The sequence below is a fragment of the Panthera tigris genome, chromosome F2 (assembly GCF_018350195.1).
Source record: "Panthera tigris isolate Pti1 chromosome F2, P.tigris_Pti1_mat1.1, whole genome shotgun sequence".
Classification (NCBI taxonomy): domain Eukaryota; kingdom Metazoa; phylum Chordata; class Mammalia; order Carnivora; family Felidae; genus Panthera; species Panthera tigris.
The window spans coordinates 34,076,217-34,096,604 of record NC_056676.1 but is presented as its reverse complement, the minus strand read 5'-3'; the positions used below and the strand labels follow the sequence as shown (position 1 = coordinate 34,096,604).

General features: G+C 38.6%; 1 protein-coding gene across 1 annotated transcript in view; it reads right to left on the bottom strand.

The window, feature by feature from the left end:
• WWP1 (WW domain containing E3 ubiquitin protein ligase 1) overlaps positions 1 to 14,341 on the bottom strand; it is a 133,856-nt gene extending 119,515 nt beyond the window's left edge. Inside the window, exon 1 of the mRNA XM_042972645.1 lies at positions 14,155 to 14,341. The gene's annotated coding sequence lies outside the window, so the exon portion shown is untranslated. The remainder of the gene's footprint in view (positions 1 to 14,154) is intronic.
• Between the last annotated feature and the right edge of the window lie 6,047 nt (positions 14,342 to 20,388).

Genomic DNA, 20,388 nt, shown 5'->3' with positions numbered 1-20,388 from the left:
AGAAAACACTGCTCTAGGCAACAGTCTCACTAAATGGTACAGTGGGACAGGACATCTAAATTTCTCTGGGCCCTGGAAATCCTATTAAAAGAGCACAGGACATTCTGAGATTTTCTAGCTCACAATTGCTTGTAAAACACTGCATATTTCATGAGAACATAAGAGTAGCAATCATCCATAATCTTCTCACCAACCCAACCCACAACTGTTTTCAAAGTATTATTTTCCTCCAATACACTTTTTTTTTTTTACGAAGTTGCAATCCTAGTGTACAAGTCATTTTGTTTTCTACTCCCCACCCCCATTTACAGTAAGAACTGCCTATTACAAACTTGACTGAGCTGTGACAAACAGCAGAGAAAGCTAACTTATGCTTACAGTTGTAAAAACATAACTTTGGCAACAGTTTTCTTGAAGGCCACAAGATGGTGATATTGCTCCACAAAAATGCATCTTTAAAAATATATATATATATAATTGAATACATTATACAAACTTCCCCAAAAATGAAATTAACAGTTTATTCTGCTGGAAGCAAGGGATATCAAAAATGCTTGTACTTCATTTACTAGAAAACATTAGTGAGGACAAAAACATGAAATTTAGCAGAAATTATTCTAATTAAGCTAAGCAATGATGGCCCTTAAAAACAAAACAAAAACACAGGATTTTGGCACTGTTATTCTATCTTTTATCACACTAACTTTCCTTCTCTCCTTGCTCCATTGCCTTCCTCCTCCTCAGGTCATCATAAAGTGAAACACATTTTTACTTTATTTTTCACAGTTATTCTTAATTTAGAGAGATGATTCCTATTTTTGTTTTAAAAGAACTGACATTAATATTTATTTACATCAACAAAGGAAAACTACACCAAAATGATATCAATAATGAGAATGAGATAGCTTCTTTTCTAATTATAATTTCTCAATTTCTCATAATATACAGTATTGTTTACAATGGCAAAACACCAAAACTTTTCAAGCAAAAAATTTTTGTATTTGATAATTTTTTCCCCATCTTACTGAATATCAGTAGAAAACAAATTTCCCACTCGTGTGCTGGATTACATTAATTAAGAAAATAAAATTTAAGTAACAAAGAGCATCTCAAAACTTGAGTTCCAAACTTACATCATCAGCTTACAGGAATAAAAAGAGCTTAGTAAATACTTCCTAAGTGGAAGTCTAAGATGATACAGTGTAACTACCTGGGACCATGTGCACTTACATGGGGTGTCTAAGTGACACAGAAACAAAGCCAGTTTTAAACCTGGGATCTGAATCAGGTCTCTGACTTCCAAACCAGTAAAAATAACAGTGACCATTTATTGGACTCCTATTATTTGTCAGTCACATAACAAAAGAAACAAACAAACAGAGAAAACCAAAAAACTATCTCTAATGTTTTCAATTATCCTTCAGAGTCATTAATTATTCCTACTGACAAATGAAGAAAATTAGGCTTTAAGAATTTATTGCCCACGGCCATAAGACTAGTGAAAGTCAGGATTTTGAACTCTGATCTCTTGGGCTCAAAGTCAATGTTCTTTTTACTACGTTTCACTACAAAAACAGAATATAAAAAACAAAATGCCGGGGCACCTGGGTAGCTCAGCTGGCTAAGCATCCAACTCTTGATTTCGGCACAGGTCATGATCTCACAGCGATCTGCACTGACAGCAAGGCCTGCTTGGGATTCTGTCTCCTTCTCTCGCTGCTCCTCCCCAGCTTGATCCCTGTATCTTTCTCAAAATAAATAAACTAAAGAAAAAAAGAATGTTGGGGTGCCTGGGTGGCTCAATTGGTTAAGCATCCAACTTCAGCTCAAGTCATGATCTCACAGTTTGTGAAATGGAGCCCTGCATCTGGCTCTGTGTTGACAGCTCAGAGCCTGGATAGAGCCTGCTTCAGATTCTGTGTCTCCCTCTCTCTCTGTTCCCCCCTGCCCCCACCATCTCCCTCCCTCTCTCTCAAAAATAAAACCTTAAAAAAAAAAAAAAAATGCTGAGCTAAACCCATGCCTTAAACTGAGCATTTTGCTATATCAACCTGACAGTACTATTCTCTTATTTTATCACTTAAAGATTAAGCAACTTCAAGTAGAGTGGTTTCTGGGGCTTTTAAGCTAGTCATTAAAAAATGCTTTTCCTAAAACTGAAAAAGAACAAGTAATCTAAAAAAGATAATGTGTAAAGCGTAAACATGCTAACAATGAAAGAGGTAAACTGTGGAATCACGGTTAATAAATCACTTCCATGTATTCTGGGAAAAACATCCAGGGCAACATAACATTCCTACTTTTGCAAGGATCAAACTTAATGTAATTATATTATGTACAATCTCGTATTTCAAAATGACAAAAAGATTTCCAGAAATAATTGGTTGGTTGTTTCAAAGCACTGTATTTTAATAGTATAATACTTGATTTCCAGACTTTTTTCCTTTGAATCCAAAATTTTTTAACGTTTGATATTCTTCAAATATACAGTATGTGCTACATCTCATGAAAGTTTAGAGCTAAAGCTGAGAGGTGATTAACAGACTTACTCAGGGACACAAAGCTTCTTAATGGCAGTCCCAACCCAGGCCTGCTGATGAGGTTAGTGCTCTTCTGCATTGCGCTGATAAGATATTATGACCCAAAGTTAAGTTCACACCAAAACGGTTCCTGATTCTTCTTAATACATTAAAGATTCTAATTTACTAGCATTTAAGTAGCCATGGAAATGTGCTAATGCTTCAATTCCAAAGTGCCAATTTCTAGTGTAAGAAGAGCACACTGAGGTAATGTAATATAAAGAACTACTTATAGAGTAGGACACACCTAAGGTCAAACTTCAACTCTATTTGTATATAATTAACCCCTCTGAGTCTCAGTTTTCTCATCTGTAAAATGAGGATACTAACATGGTTTTGAGAAGCAAAAAGGAAGTATTAATTAGCATCAACTCTAGGAAACTAGAACTGTTTGTAGAATCTGGAATACAGAGGATGTGCAATGAGTATTTATTTCCTAACCCTATTCCTTCACCACCACCACTCTAGCCATATTCTCAAGATTCTGAGGCAGAGAAACTCCAATACTGTTCTACCATACTTCCACAACTGTAGAGGATAAGAGGATAAGAAAGGCATTTCAGTCACATGGCCATGCTGCGAAATGATACACAGCAAAACCCCCTGAATCTGCAATAAAGATCAAAATTACATTTAACCACTCAAGAGAAATAATGGTAAATTTTTGTTATAAATACACAATTTCAGGATTTTTAAAGCTACTCAAGTAACTGACACACAATGTTAATTTACTATTACTCTTCCTAAGAATTTTAAAGCAGGCTGCTAAGTATAAACTTCCATCAGATATTCTCACTCTTAGAGAAAAATATCAGAATCTAAAATACACAGAAACTTTCCAAAATGAGAAAATCAACTAAACAGCTAAAACTTTACTCTTAGAATAATGTAAGTCTTCTCATGTTTAAAATACAGTAGAAATACAGGGACACAGTCCTTTATCCACAAATCTAAAACCCAGAAAACTATAAAATCATAAAGCTACTTCATAACTCATTTGGTGTCAAAAACTAAACTGACTTGGACTCATTTAATAGCCAAATCCGACTGGATGTGTGGTCATTCATTATTTTATCCATACTTAAACACTGCTGAAGAAAGTAGAGGCTACTGCCCTATATTTCACTGGGGTTTTACCTAACATAGTGTATGGAGTCCATTACCATTCTAAATTAAATATAAATTCTGAAACCTATCTGTCATCAACAAGGTATTATGAACGCATCCTATTTACTTGTTTCTAAGTGCCAGTTTTAAGTCACACAAGAAAACTATGAATTAGGTATTACTACTACTTTACATATGAATACCTAGTTTACATATGATAATATGAGGGCTTAATCCAAGGTTAATTTGACCAATCAGATCACTTAGCCAATAACAACCTCGAGTTAAGCATCTGACTCTTCTTGATTTCAGCTCAGATCCTGGATCCCAGGGTTGGTTGTGGAATCGAGCCCTTTGTCAGCTCTACACTGGAGGTTCTCTTTCCCTCTCTGTCCCTTCACCACAAGCTCTCTCTCAAAATAACATAACATAACATAACATAACATAACATAACATAACATAACATAACATAACATAACATAACATAAAAAAAAGAGGGAAGGCACCTGGGTGGCTCAGTTAGTTAAGCATAGGACTCTAGATCTCGGTTCAGGTCATGATCTCACAGTTCTTGAGTTCAAGTCCCTCATCAAGCTCCGCGCTGATGGCACAGAACCTGCCTGGCATTCTGTCTCTCCTTCTCTGCCCCTCACCTGCTTGTGCCCTCTCTCAAAATAAATAAATAAACTTAAAAAAAAAAAAAAAAAAAGAATTTGGAAAACTCAAATCTAAGTTTGTCTTACTTTAAGGCCTAACCAATTAAATAGCTAACACTTTAAAGGAAAAATCACACAAAAGTTTAAACAAGTTATAATTACCAAAACTTTTAACTTAGAACAATGAAATTCTGGAGTATAATGTACATTTTCCATCCTGGGTATTCACATGTAAATATTGACAATATTATTTCACAGCTCATAGGACAAGAAATGAGTTTATTATTGTTTTTCTCCCCAAAGCACTGGCCACAAAGTCAGTGCAATCAAACACAAAAACAGTATGTTCCTCAAACAAATGCCAACTAATCCTTTCCACTCAAATTTAGAAAGAATCATGGGTCTGGCATGTTTGTTTTGTTTTTTTTTTACCACAAAAATGCACTAACACAATAAAAATATGGTTAATATAAACACAGGTTAAGTTTTTCCAGGAATAGCCCAAACTTAAAGATCTGCTCTTCCATTATCAGATATGGTCACAGGACTGAGGAAGGTTTAAATGAAAAAAAACCCAGGCTGTCTCAAACCACTGCCTTAAACAAAAGTTAGAGAAAACAAGCATCAACTTTTTTTTCTTGACGATTTAAAATTAAATCTTTTCTCACAACATTTTTCCCAAGTCAACACCCTTAAGCTAAGCAATGGCTTTCCCCACAAGAGACAGATTATAAATTATGGTCTTCATCCAACCTACTTTCTACCCAAATGACCAAATTCTAAAGTAGGCATACTTCAATCTCTCTATTTTGAGTTATTTTCGCTAAATGAAAAGCAATCAGACTATCTGAAAATTACAATATCTAATTTAACTGTTTCATAGGCATTTTTATAGAAGCAATATCTCTAAGTTTATTTGAGAGGGAGGGAGGGAGGGAGGGAGGGAACACACAAGCAGGTGAGAGGCAGAGAGAAGGAGAGACAGAATGCCAAGCAGGCTCTGCACCATCAGCATAGAGCCCAGTGCAGGACTTGAACTCAAGAACCATGAGATCATGACCTGAGCTGAAATCAAGAGTCAGACTCTTAACTGACAGAGCTACCCAGGCATCCCAAGAAGAAATATCTTTACTCAAAAGAGTATCTTCTTTTGTAGAAGCATGGGGAAGTTTTATTGAACAAGGAAGCCTAATGGATGCTTCTTGCATGGCTACTTCTCCTGCCTACTACTTACATAATCACCCTGTATCAGGTTTCTATAGTTTGTTTGGATCAAGTCATTGGCAATTATCTTAAGCCTCTTTAAACATCTGAAAGGTTCAGATGGTAAGCTCTCTGTTTACACTATACATGTGTTTACTGAACACTGTAGCTTTAAAAACAGTCTCTGAGAACACCAGAACCCCCAAATTACTGATTCAGTCTCTACCAGCAGTTCTAAAACTAATATGTATAAAATCATCTGAGATATTTGTTAATAATGAAGATTCTTGAACTCCACTGTCAAGGACCATACCATAGTTCTCAAAAAGTATTCAGACATCTTGTTTAACAAATACCCCGGATGACTCTGATGAAGGGGCTGCGCACTGATAAACACTGTTCTATACTGTAATTCATCTATTGATGGTATTAACAATTTCTTGCTCCCAAACTGTGCAGCCAAACCATCACCAGCTGAGAAACTGCCAGCCATGTTGAGTCAGTGTCCTTCTCAGATTCATTCTTAACCTTTTAGCAACTTATTTTTTTAAGTTAAAAGGTAAGATCAGACATACTGCTCTGCTCATGCCAAAACTAATCTAAAACTATCTTTGAGTTGAAATGAGTGGTTCACAGAAAAGTGGATTGTTTGAATTTTGCTTATTAGTAATTGTGAAGAGCAATAAAAATGACTTAAGAGCTGCTTATGTCTCAGGGACCAGCTTTCAGCTTTACAAACATTATCTCAATTAATCCTTACAAAAATCCAGTAACAAAAATATTCACTACATTTTACAGAAGAAACTGAAGCAACAATGCTATTAAAAAGCATTGACAGAAGTCAGTTACACCTGACTTTAAAGCTACAGTTCTTAACACACATGCCAAAATGCCTTTAATTCTTAAACTTTAGAAGTGCCACGATCTAGTTTATTACTTTGGTAAAGTATGTCCTACTTTATACAGAGCAAGTTCATTTAATTCTCCTTCCCACACTAAGCACAAAAAATAGTACAACTTGGCAAGCTGGGGTTAACATATGACTGGAGTATCCTACTTCAAGTCAGGACTCAACAGTTTGCTTCCACCCACCCTATTTAATCATAATTATGGGTATACTAAACAGCTATCAAAAGAACTTTTTTCATTAGTTAAATAAAAAAGCTATCACACCTACAATTCTGTTAATGCTAGTACATTTCTGAACTACCCTGAAGAGTCATAGAGAAACACCTTAAGGTAATTCTATCTGTTCCCTTCTTTGTGCTCTACCCTTTCCTATTTATATAAATTGTTTCTCAGTACATTCAATTACCAAACTCCTCCCAACAGCCAACATAATATTTTCAGAAATGTGCAGAGATTTATTTACACTAGGATGCAGGAGTTCATTTCTCAGTATACATGAAATGCTTCAAATCTACCTAAATTCTTTAAATGAAATACATTGATTCATTATTCCATCCAGAAACTATACTGTAATAATAATGTAACATTCATCTTCTTCATCCCACTGTTAGCCATAACGTTATACAGTAGATAACGTGAACTATAAAAAAAGAAAATACCACTGAGACTAAGATAAACTGATAAAGCAATGAAGATAAAGTGAGGAAAAACCCAGCTAAGCACTCAGACTCTACTTGTTCCTAGAAAGGATAAAAGCATTACTTTCTGTCTTACCATTCCCGAATGAGAGAAAAGTCCCATCCCAGTCTCTCCACTGTAACAACTCCTCTCCAAGGAAGAGTGGCTTATCCTAACCTTTCCCCAAGACACTGCAAACAGAAAATAGTATTTGTGAGGCACCAGGTTGCTCAAGGTTTGTCAAGGCCAGAGTGACTCACCAAGGAGCTCTGCTACTGTTAAGCCTCACATCTAATCACAAGGGCTAAGAGGAGGGCTCTCTGCCCACCATAGCCCACTCTGCACAGTGTGCTGACTAGGACATTTGTCTTATCCAATTTGGGAGACTTGGGTAAATCACTGCTTCGGAGCAGCCTGGGCTCTGGGCTCTGCACTTTTTTAGATACCACTGCCCTCAAGTAGAGCAAGTCAATTCTGCTCCATTATGGGTGAAACCCCAGAGTTCCAAAATTTTCTTTTCTACCCAAGAATATTGCCAGCTATTTCCATTTGTATAATAAGCCAAATATGCTATTGTTTTTGCATTTCAGACTCCATTTTCCCACTGACAGGCCTAGTACTGAAAGTACTAGGCAGCCTAAGTCTCAGTTTCATAAACAGTTTTCCAGAAGCCCCATTTTGGTGTAATACAGCTGTCTGGTACAATCCTGGGATTCACATACTTGTCTCATCTCTTTCCCTTGAATCTGGGCTGGACCCGTGAATTGCTTTAATCAACAGAGGTGGCAGAAATGATGCTATGCTCATCTCAAGCCTATGCCTTAAGAAGGCCTGGTTGCTTCTTCTTTTGCACTTGTTGTGAGTCCTAAGCCACCACGTAAGGCCAGCAAAACTGCTGGAAAGGCCGTGGGGGGGGGGGGGGGGGGAGGGGCGGGGAATTGACACTATGAGAAACATGAAGAAAAAGAGAGTAAGAGAAAAAAAGAGAGAAGACCAGCTCCCAGCTGAACTGCCAGCTGAATGCAGCCTTTAGAGCGGCCATCAGCAAAACTCAAAATCCTCAAATAAGTCCAGTGCAGGATAGTAAAACAGTAAGCAAATAAGATGGTTGTTCTGGGGCACCTGGGTGGCTCAGTCCATTGAGCATCCGATTTCAGGTCAGGTCATGATCTCGCAGTTTGTGAGTTCGAGCCCCGTGTCGGGCTCTGTGCTGACAGCTCAGAGCCTAGAGCCTGCTTTGGATTCTGTGTCTGCCCCTCTCCTGCTCATGCTCTGTCTCTGTCTCAAAAATAAATAAAACATTTAAAAAAAAAATTAAAAAAAAAAAGGTGGTTGTTTTAAGTCACTTAGTTTTAGGATTGTCACACAGCAATAAATGACCAAAACGATGTTTACCTGGTTCCTTGTGTTTTAATTTTTTTTTTTTTTTTTTTACTGTTTATTTTTGAGAGACAGAGAGAGACAGCATGAGTGGGAGAGGGGCAGAGAGAGAGAGACAGAGAGAGAGACAGAGACAGAGAGAGAGAGAGAGAGAGAGAGAGAGAGACCCAGAATATGAAGCAGGCTCCAGGCTCTGAGCTGTCAGCACAGAGCCCGATATGGGGCTCGAACTTACGAGCCGTGAGATCATGACCTGAGCCAAAGTCAGACACTCAACTGACTGAGCCACCCAGGAGCCCCTGGTTCCTTGTGTTTTTACCTAATTTGTTCAAAACTCAGAGAAAAGGAGAGAGATGAAATTAATTATAGTCCCAAACATCCACACAACCATGTAAGATAAAGTCTTATGCCTTTCTTAATGTTAGTGAGTCTACTAAACTCTGAGTTCCAAGAGTACAGGCTTCATGTTTTTCCTCTCAGCACTGTACCCCAGCACCCAGCACAATACCTGGCATGTAATAGTTAAATAGGCTGTTATTATGAATAAACAACAGGTTTAGGGAATGTCAAGACAAATGTTGGTTTTCCTTCTAACTTAGGAATTATCTGGCATATGGTTTCACATAATATATTCCAAAAGTTGCTTAATCATGTGAATCTGAAGTGTATACAAGAGCTTTAATGGCAAATCTTTTTTTAATGATAAAGCTTTTTATGTAATAGTAAAAATCACGAAACATCATGACACTTTTGGAAATCACGTCTTGATTTATATGCTCCAAAAATACAAATTTTCAGAAACTGGGCTTTTATAAAGGAAGAACAAACTTCATCTGTAAAAACAGCTGAATTAAAATCAAATTTTCAGGGGCGCCTGGGTGGCTCAGCTGGCTAAGCATGTGACTTCAGCTCAGGTCATGGTCTCGCAGTTCATGATCTTGTGGTTCATGTGTTCGAGCCCCACATCAGGTTAGCTCAAGCCCCGCTTCAGGTGAGCCCTGCTTCTCTCTCTCTGCCAGTCTTGGGATTTTCTCTCTCTGCCCCTCACTCATTTGCGCCCTCTCTCAAAAAAAAAACAAAAAAACAAAAAAAGACAGAGAAAAAAATCAAATTTTCAGAAAGAAATTAATATTTATATTTCACCAATGTACTTTTTCAAAAAAAAAAAATCAACTTTAGCTCTTTTCTTGACAGGTTAACTATTTTGTGATGAATACTTACAAATTTCAAAATTACCCAACAACAGCCACTGCTATGAGGTTACCATTTTAACACAAAGGAAGTAGACAAGTTCACATGTACATAGTACAAAAGTTTAACACAGATTCCAAACAGATAAATTCTAACTCCTCACATATAGCCTTCAGCTAAATTTTCATTGTAGATGAAGAGTTAGTGCAAAAAAAAAAAAAAAAAAAAAATTTGCTGACCTAGGAACAAAAATATGAGTTTTAGCTCTAGTTCTAATTTTAGCTACCTACAAGTCATACACTTGAAAAAATGTTTTAACTTCTTTGAGCATCAATGTATTCATCTAAAAAGCAATAATTATCTCCTGACACATCTACTGCTCAGCTGTCATGAGAATCAAATGATAGTCTATATAGCCATTATGGAAAAATGTCAAATGCTATACAAATGTAAGATATGATACTCTTCTTAATGCCAGCAGAGAAGAAAAATCATCTATGTATGTGCTTTTGCTAGACATTTTTCCTCCATTAAGTATTAGCAACTACTTCCTTCAACACCACTAAAAAGGCCAATTTATTTTTTCCACTACTTGTTATTACATCATATTTTTATAGAAATGGTAAAAAAGACCCCAGTCTTTCTAATAATTATGGAATCAAAGTTTCTAGAGCTATGCAAGACACTAAATAATAACTTGTTCAGGTTCCCTTCCAGGAAGATAATCTTATAGGTGGAGAAAAGTCAATTATTTACTAATCAAATTATGCTTTAACCATACTAGGAAGAGTTAGCAACTTAATCAAATGAAAAAATGCACTGATTAGGACCCCACACTTCTTTTGTAAAGTTTCTATTTTCACTTGATAAGGCTTCATGAATGAAGTAAAATGAGTATTCTTAAGTAAGGCATACCTGAATACAGAAGACAGAATAAAGATAAAAGTTCTTAAGGTTTCTTATTTCATTTACCTTCCCCTACCCACAAACCCAAACTGAGATACAAAGGAAATTAAAAAGTAAATGACTGGTCTGAAATTGCTCTCTGCTGCTCTCCATACACCCCATTCATTCTGTCTCACTAGCACTCAAGCACATGGAAAACAAGAAGGGTACAGACAGTTCAATGAAAATCAAAGACCCAAGAATCACAGAAGGTTAAAAACCAGAAGGAACCTCCAGGATCATTTAGTCTTACTGATGAGGTCACTTAAAGGCAGTAACTATATGCAACTAATGCTAAATCATACATCTAACAAGAAAGAAAACCATCAGTGTCAATCAGCTGCTGATTCCACTTTATACTAACTGAAACACTTAGGGCAAATCATTTAACCCCTTGGGTTAATTTGTCGTTATATAATAGCAAATAACAGCATAGTCAAAATTCTTTGTAAGCCATAAACCACAACACAAATGTAAAGAGATATATACATAAGTGTATATGAGGTAAGTCTCTATAGTAAGGGTTATCAGTAAATGAAAGAATTTGAAGATTCAATGGTTTCAAAAGCCGCAGTTAATTCTGAGAGTTGCTCCTAGCCCAACCCATTGACCCACAGGTTCCATGGATAAGCTTCAGGTGAGTTCAGGTTCATGGACTTCTCTAAAATTACATTCACAGGGGCACCTGAGTGGCTCAGTCGGTTAAGCGTCCAACTTCGGCTCAGGTCATGATCTCGCGGTCTATGGGTTCGAGCCCTGCGTCGGGCTCTGTGCTGACAGCTCGGAGCCTGGAGCCTGTTTCAGATTCTGTGTCTCCCTCTTTCTCTGACCCTCCCCTGTTCATGTTCGTTCTCTCTCTCTCTCTCTCTCTCTCTCTCTGTCTCAAAAATAAATAAATGTTAAAAAAATAAATAAATAAAATTACATTCACAAAGCACAGGTTCATACGGAAGTTTTCCAGGCCAGATTTTTTTAGTTTAACCAAGGATTAGTAATTATCAAAAGGTTGAGAACTGCTGTAAAGTAACATACGTTTGCCAAAGATAAAGCTTCCAAAGATGTTGCTCAAAATGGTATTTTCCCAACCTAGATCAGAATCTTAGTTATTTTTACTTTCTTCATTTCTCTCTCATCATCAAATTCTGTCCATTCAACTTCCTTCCTCCTTTCCATTACTATTATGACAGCCATAGTTCATACCCCTATTATTTATGACCACAGCAATCAAGAGGTCTTTCTCCCTCCAGATATCTACCTCAATTCACACTACACATTGCTGCCAAATTCATCCTCTAAAAACAAAAGTTTAATCATTTCATTAGCAACTCAAAAATCATCTGTTAAACCCCCAATGCCTACTAAATCCAAGGTCATCAGCCTTGCATTAAAAGCAATCATAAACTGGTTCAAACTTTTACTTCAATTTTTATCACCCTTTATGTTAGCACAAATACTTTATGTTCCATCCAAATAGAATTACTTGCCTCTCCCCAAATATATGAACTCTGTGCTCTTTTCTCTCAGTCCCTTCTCTCTGCTTGGATTACCTTTCTCAGCTTATCTTTTTTTTTAATTTTTTTTTTTTTTAACATTTATTTATTTTTGAGACAGAGAGAGACAGAGCATGAACGGGGGAGGGTCAGAGAGAGAGACACAGAATCCGAAACAGGCTCCAGGCTCTGAGCTGTCAGCACAGAGCCCGACGCGGGGCTCGAACTCACGGACCGAGAGATCATGACCTGAGCTGAAGTCGGACGCTTAACCGACCGAGCCACCCAGGCGCCCCTCTCAGCTTATCAAAAGTCATAATCATCCTTCAAAACAAAGACTTCAGAAGCCTGAAGGCTCTATGAATTAACACCTCTCACCCCACCTTACTAAATATGATGTGAGCTCTACCCCCTCCCAATCTGAATTCCATATGAAATTTAGCTATGTATTAAAAGACACATGGAGCATTTGTGTATAGTGCTACCTGCCTAACTAGTCTGTGAAGGCAGAAACTGCTATAATTCGCACCTTTACATTCCCCCTAATACCTCACACAGTCATGCAGTAGATGCAAGGAAGTAAAAGAAATTTCAGCCTTCATGGGGTAAACAGCAAAAATTATTATCTCTTTGCAGGCAGAGAACTTACTTGCGACATCCTTTATCACACCAGGCTTCCAAAAAACATAACCTTTTTTAAGTCCTGGTGTTGGATGTCTTATAAACAGTTTTGCATTTTACGGAAAGGACTACTTGAAAACATTAATAAGCTACATATCAAGTAACTATTCCACATACTTTACACTTCTCAATTTGAGTAGCTCCCAACACTTGGTCACTAAGGTTTCACTTAAAAAATATATTAACTATTTACGAAAAGTGATAATTTCCAATCACAGCTACGTACCTACTTAATGGCTAAAAACAAGTCACAAATAAAAGAATGCCTTTGTTTTTTAAAAGGTGCATTTTGCTTGTATAATACAGAGACTTAGGTAAAGTGGATTTATACATCAGGATGAATTCTTGCAGAAATCCGCAAACATTGCACACCAGGCACTTCAGGTAAAAAACCAAAGGGGGATAAAAGATAACTTTGTACATTATTCTTTTCCACTATTACCAATAGCTTTTTAAAGCAGAAACTCAAATCTTCTTGCACATTAGCCTACACAAAAAGATAAAAATTTGCCAAGCAGAAAAAGAAAGCCATATCAAGCCCCTGGGAAATATTTTAACCTGGAAAGTAAAAATGTCAAAATAATAGATACTTGTCTTTGGTAAGGAAGGTTTCATATAATTATGGGAGCATTGGACGCTCAACTCTAAACGATGGAGTAAAGAGAAGACTGATCATTTAAGGGCTGTAAAAGCAATGGGCAAACTACAAAATTAAAAAAAAAAATCAAAGATAAAAGACGGTCCAAGTCACAGATAAGGACTACTAAAAACTGCAAGGTCACTGGGATCTACCGGGTCACAAAGGTGGAGGTGGGGGTTGTGTTGGGGGGGGGGGTACTGCAGAGTCAGTGAAGAAGCCGGAGTGATTTAAACAAAACAAAACAAAACAAAACACGTCATTAAAAGACGTTCGAAGCCTGGGAGTCCTTGGTTTGGGACAGCAGAATTGCGGTGAAAGTCAGGGCACGGGCAGTAAGTCCATACACTGGTGTTTTTCGGAGAGGTGTTAAGCAAAGGAAAAGAAGGTAGAACGCTGAGAAGGCTAAGGAAGCTTGAGAAGCGCGGCTGCAGAGTCACGGAAACACTTCGCTCCAGTATCATTAGCTCGGGCCTGTGCCAAGGCCAACTCGGGGCAAGACCCGTGACCCCACCCCAGAAAACTCCCGGCCCCTGGGCTGGAGAAGGCAGCCAGGGCGGCGCGGACCGTCCCCGACGGCCCCTCAGAGGGTCCCGCCCCGGGGCTGCCAGTGCCGGGCTACCGGCACCGCCGAGAAGGCTCTGGGCCCGCGCCCCCGCCCTGCCCGCACCCCCAGTCCCCTGCCGAAGCGTCCTTACCCGGCGCGAAGCTGTCGGCTCCCGGCGGTCGAGCGACCAAAGCAGCGGCGCCTCCTCCAGCGGCGGGCGCCCTCACCCTTCCGCACCCAAGATCGCCATCTCGCAGCAGGCGCGGCGGCGGCGGCGGCAACAGCCACCCAGGCGTCGGCCCCGGCAGCCCAGGCCGCCTGCAGCCACTGGGAACCCGCTCGCCGCGCTCGCCGACACCCGACCCTCCCCCCACCCCCACCCCGGCCACGCGCCACCCCCAGCAGACCCCACACCTCCCTCCTCAAGAGCGCGCCGCGTGCTCGCGTCGCCGGCGCCGCGCCGCGAGCGCGCGCCTCCCCGCCGGCCCCGCACAGCGCGCTGCGCCGCGGCCGCCTAAAACCTCCAACTCCGGACGCGGAATCCGGCTTCCCGCGAGCATGCGCAGCGAGGGCGCCCTGATGATGCTTTTGGAAAACTCCGCTCCTCCGGGTCTTTGGAGCGGTCGAGAAGAGGTAGAGGGCCAGCCAATGGGAGAGGGGGGCGGGGCCCGAACCTGTGGAAGGGGCGGGGCTGCCTCTGAGATTTGGGAAGAGCCTGTTCTAAACTAGAGGTAGGTGCTGCTGACCTGACTTTCCGGTTCAGGGCAGAACCCGTGAATGACCTCAAGTTAAGTCCTCGGGACACTGGCGTTCTTTTGTTGAATGCTTTATAGCAATTATACTCCTTGACCTCAGTATCTGACTTAGAACCCATTGCAAGAGTAAATATTGCATTTAACAGATTAGATGATCATACTGGAAGACTTTTACTTTATTTTTATGAGTAATCAAAACATTCACTCCCCCTACTCCAGTGTGAGTACAAAGATAAATCAATACTAAGCAAGTGCGTGTGTCAATGCAACAAATTCACACAGCAATACCATGGAAAAGTGTCTGTTATTCCCATTTATACAAACGAATCAACTAGTCCGGAGGAGTGATGTTGGTACAGTGTATTGCTTTTAGAAGAAAGGCCACCCTGCAAATAGAAGTCAGTGGTGACCACATTACTCACCAGATGACCTGGTCTTCTACTTAAGAAATAATAAAGGCCATTGAGCACGGGTTTCTACAATTTTTGCTTGATTTCCTCACCCAAACCCCACAAATTACCTACATCCACACCAAAGCTTATTAGTTTTCCTTCTGTCTAAAAAGCTGGGTATCCCTGCTCCTCTCCAAAGCAAACCTCTTTACTGTCTGCTCCTTTCTGTGACCCCCTCAGCATGATCATGTTTTAAGTCTTTTCTGTTGTAAATTTTTCCTTGACTTTAAAACCTGTTTCTAGTTCACTCTCTTCTTCCATCCTAATTAAGCTTTTAAAAGAATTGTATACCAAGAACAACATCAACACCCCATGAACAATTGTAGGATTGAATAACTCTTGATTGAATGAATGTACATTCTCTTCCTCTCCATTCCATCAGTTTCTACACACTGAATTCCTACCAGGGTTCAATGTACAATAATCCACTATGATTATTCTAAAATATACATCTGAACATGTCACTTCACTGTTTAAAATCTTTCATTGGCTCTTCAGAGCTTTCAAGAGAAAGATTAACATGATCTTCAAGGCCTCTTTACTCTTACATGCTTGGTTCCTCTGTCTTTGGGGTTCAGAGCTCTATCTTCAGTTTCCTGATTGTGTTCACTGATCTCTGCTGTAATGAGTACTGATTCTTCTAACCTTTTCCTCACCATTTTGCTTGTCTAATCCCTTTAAAAATAAATTCAGGAACATGCTTACAAGTGCAATCTCTGATACTACATACATATATTCAGCAGAGGTCTGCACTCCATCTCCAGGATGCCTATAGACCTCCTTCCACTTCCTGCTCTACTCTCTCATGTTCAGCTCCCCTGAGTCTTAGTTTCCCCTTGGTTTACTTCCATTCAGAAGCTCCTAACAGTCACCTAGGCCCCTAAATTGATAGCCAATATTGAATCAGCTTTTCATTATTCAACATTTCTTTGGTTTCAAATGAATACTATTATAAATAAGTATCTTTTTATAAATCATTGTCTTTAGGGCACCTGGGTGGCTCAGTTGATTAAGTGTCCAACTTCAGCTCAGGTCATGATCTCACAGTTCATGAGTTTGAACCCCACGTAGGGCTCTGTGCTGACAGCTCAGAGCCTGGAGCCTGCTTCAGATTCTGTGTCTCCTGTCTTTCTGCCCCTCCCCTACTCGCGCTCTGTCTCTCTCTTTCAAAAATAAACACTAAAAAAATATTTTTAAATAAATCATTGTCTTTGTCCTTACTTATTCTTAGTTTAAACCCTTAAAAGTAATCAGATGTGTGAACACTTTTAGCCCTTTTGAAACACATTGGCAAGTTGCCTTCCAGAAAGAACATAGGCTTGGGTGTCACATTGCCTGGGATCAAAATGCATTTCTGCCACCCAGGAAGGCCACATTCAGACTTCCATGGGTCTTTGTGGACCTCTTCCTCCATAAAGCAATATCAAAAATTACATTCATAACTACATTGATATAATGACAAACATATTAATAACATTAATATTATACATTAAAACATTTTCTTCAACCAAACCATTCATTTTTTTCCTTTCTGATTTTAAAAGAAAATAAAACATTTTTATGGGCCCCTAAAGTATGGCAATCCCGAGGCACCATGCCTACTGACGATTGGATAGGTCAATTTTGCTGCCACCTACAAACTATGAGATTTGGCCAAATTCCTTCATCTGACAGTGCCTTAACCAGAAAATTGGTATAATGCTATGTGATGTAGTAAAAAGCAAATGAATTGCTATAAATAAAATACCTAAAATTTTGTGGCACATAATCAATAAATTACTGTTGTTACATTGCTATTATCAATTTTCCCAAAGCACTGCTTGAGAGTATATGATTGTCCTTCACTGTGCCAAAGTCATGATAGTATATTTTCATATGTGTAAATATGTATCCTACTGTTAGTCCATTGTTCATTTTGTTACTGGGGTATTCACAAAAAGGCAACTTATATGTATGCAGATATTGATCCCAGATAAAACGATTGATCTTTTCCATCTTTGTTTTCTTCTATTATTTGTTGCTTCACAAGTTCTTTCTCATCCTTAGATTATATCATTCACCTATCTTTATATTTTTCTAATGTTTGATAATTTCAGTTTTTTCATTAAATAATTTAATCCTTTCAGATGTATTATGGAATGATGATCTATTTTGTATTTTCTCTGTGATCTTCCCCAGCTTGTTTGTTAAAGAATCCTTCTCCAACCATGATTATTTTAAAATGTGCCCACAAATTTATTGGTATGCCTGCCTTTATAACGTAGAGACTCGGGGTGCCTGGGTAGCACAGTCGGTTAAGCATCCAACTTCAGCTCAGGTCATGATCTTGCAGCTTGTGAGTTCAGGCCCCACGTCAGGCTCTGTGTTGACAGCTCAGAGCCTGGAGCCTGCTTCGGATTCTGTGTCTCCCTCTCTCTCTGCCCACCCCCCCCCCAAAAAAAATAAATGAACATTAAAAAAAATTTAAAAAGTAGAGACTTATTAACTTCCAAGTGAATATGAGTTGTACTCAGTGACTTGCTTCTAATGGATACAATACATCAGAAGTGACAGGTAGTTCCAAGAGTAAGCCTTAAAAAGGTATTATGACCGCTCCCTACTCCCTGTCAGTTCACTTGCTCTGGGAAAGGCAATCACCATGTCGTGAGGACATGTCAGGTAACCTTATCAGATGCCCACACAGCAAGGAATAGAATATCCTGCCAAAACCCAGCAAGGATCTGAGCCTCCTGCCAATCTCCATGTGATTAAATCATCTTGGAAGCAGTTTCTCTAGCCGCAGTCAGGCATTTAGATGATGCAAACATCTTGATTTCAACCTCATTAGAAAAGTTGAGTCAGATCCCCCAACTAAGTCACTCTCAAATACCCAACCCATAGTAACTGTGAGATAATAAATGCTTATTGTTCTGAAACACCAAATTCGAGGGATAATTTGTTACACAGCAATAGATAACAAATACACTAACCCAGTGGTTTTCAAGTGGGGACAACTTTGCATCCCAGGTTCATTTGGCAATGTTATGAGAACTTTTTGATTATCACAACTGGTGGAGGGGATAGGGTGAGAAATGTTTTTGGCATCTTGTGAGGAGAGACCAGAGACTGCTAAATATCTTTTGGCGCACAAGACAGCACACACACACACACACACATACACACACACACACACACACACACACACACACACAAACACATGCGCACACACACCTGCAGCAACAAAGAAGTATGAGTCAAATGACAATATAGTTCCAAAAGTGAGAAACCTTGCACTAACTTGTTTTCCCTGCCCCTTAAAATTCCCGTCTTTCATGTGTACTTGTGAAAGACGTGGGTTTGCTTCATATCCTTTGCTCATTTGGGTGCTGCTTCACCTTATTTATCGCAGATCCCACCAATCTGCTTTCTGTCACTGGATAATAATTTTACTTTTTCAAGGATTTGGTATATATGGAATCACTCACTATATACTTTTTTGTGTCTGGCTTCTTTAGTTCAAAATATTTTAGAGATTCATTCATGTTGTGTGTAGCAATGTTCCTTCTCCTTTACTGTTCACTACTATTCTATTCTATGGATTTGCCAAATTTTTAAAATTTTTGTTCTATTACCATGGATATTTTGTTTATTTCCAGTGTTTGGCTATTATGACTAAAGATTCCTTGAATATGTGGCTAAAAATCTTTGTGTTGACACATGTTTTTATTTTTCTTGGGTAAATAATGGCTAGGAGTGGAATTGCTGAGCTGTATGGTAAGTTTATATTTAACCTTATAAGAAATTGCCAACCTGCTTTTCAAAGTGGTTGTACTATTTTACGTTCTCACCAGCAAGGTATGTTCCAGTTGTTCCATTTCCTCTCCAACACTTGGTAATGTCAGTCCTTTCTGATCTTAGCCATTCTGGTAGATGTGTATTGGTGAGTCACTGTATTTTTCTCTCATATTTCACTGATAACTAATGATGTTGAGCATCTTTTCATTTGCTTATAGATCATTTGTATGTTTTCTTTTGTGACGTGTCTGTTCAAATCTTTTCTCCATTTCAAATTGTTTTTATCTATTCTATATATGTTCTAGATTGTGAGATATGTATATGTATAAAATCTTTTCTCACAAATTGTGGCTTACTGTGGTGGTCAAACCATATATATAGACATCTGTAAACTATATGCCCATCCAAGATGGACCCCATTGACCCTGGCCTCCCTGTATCAACACTGTTGTAGAGTCCCTTCCCCTATATAGCTGACCTGTGTGACCAAGAGGAAATTGTCGAAATGATGGTATGTGACATCTGAGGCTAGGTTATAAAAAAGATTGCAGCATCCATCTTGCCCTCTTATAGTGCTTGTTCTAGAGAAACTCAGTCTTTAGAAAGACCCATATAGAGTGGAACTGAGGCCTGTCGATAAACAGGTAACAGCAACTTGCCAGCCATGGGTGGTACCTTAGAAGTGGATCCTTCAGCCTCTGACAAACTTTAAGATGACTGCAACATGGTCAGCCACACAAGTCACAAATTTTTGATCTACAAAAACTGTGAGAGATAATAAATGTTTATTTTTGTTTACAACCACTATGTCTCGAAGAATTTTTTTACACAACAGATAAACTTGCATTTTAATTTTTTAACAATGTCTTTTAAAGAACAGTTTTTGATGAAGTTCAATTTATCAATTGTTTGTTTTGTGACTTACACTTTCTATGACATATTTTAGAAATTTTACCTACTCTAGGATAATGAAGATTTTTAATATGCTTTCTTCTTAAATTTTATACTTTTAGCTTTCATATTTTGATCTATAATACATTTATGATTAATTTTTGGAAATGTTGTGAGGAAAGAGTCAATGTTAATTTTTTCCCAAATATATGCAGTTGTTTCAACACCATTTGTTGAAAAGACAATTCTTTCCCCCATTGAATTACTTTGGCAACTTTAGTAAAAACTCAATGTCTATTTCAGGACTCCTGTTTCATTTAACTATATGTCTATCTTTATGAAAGCATCACACTATACTGATCACTGTAACTTTAGAAAGACTTGAAAATCAGCAATATAAATATTCTGAGTTTGTTCTTTTTTCTCACAATAAGTTTGACTCTTCCAGATTGTTTGCATCTCCATATAAATGTGAGAAGTAACTCATTAATTTTTATTTTTTTTAGAACATAC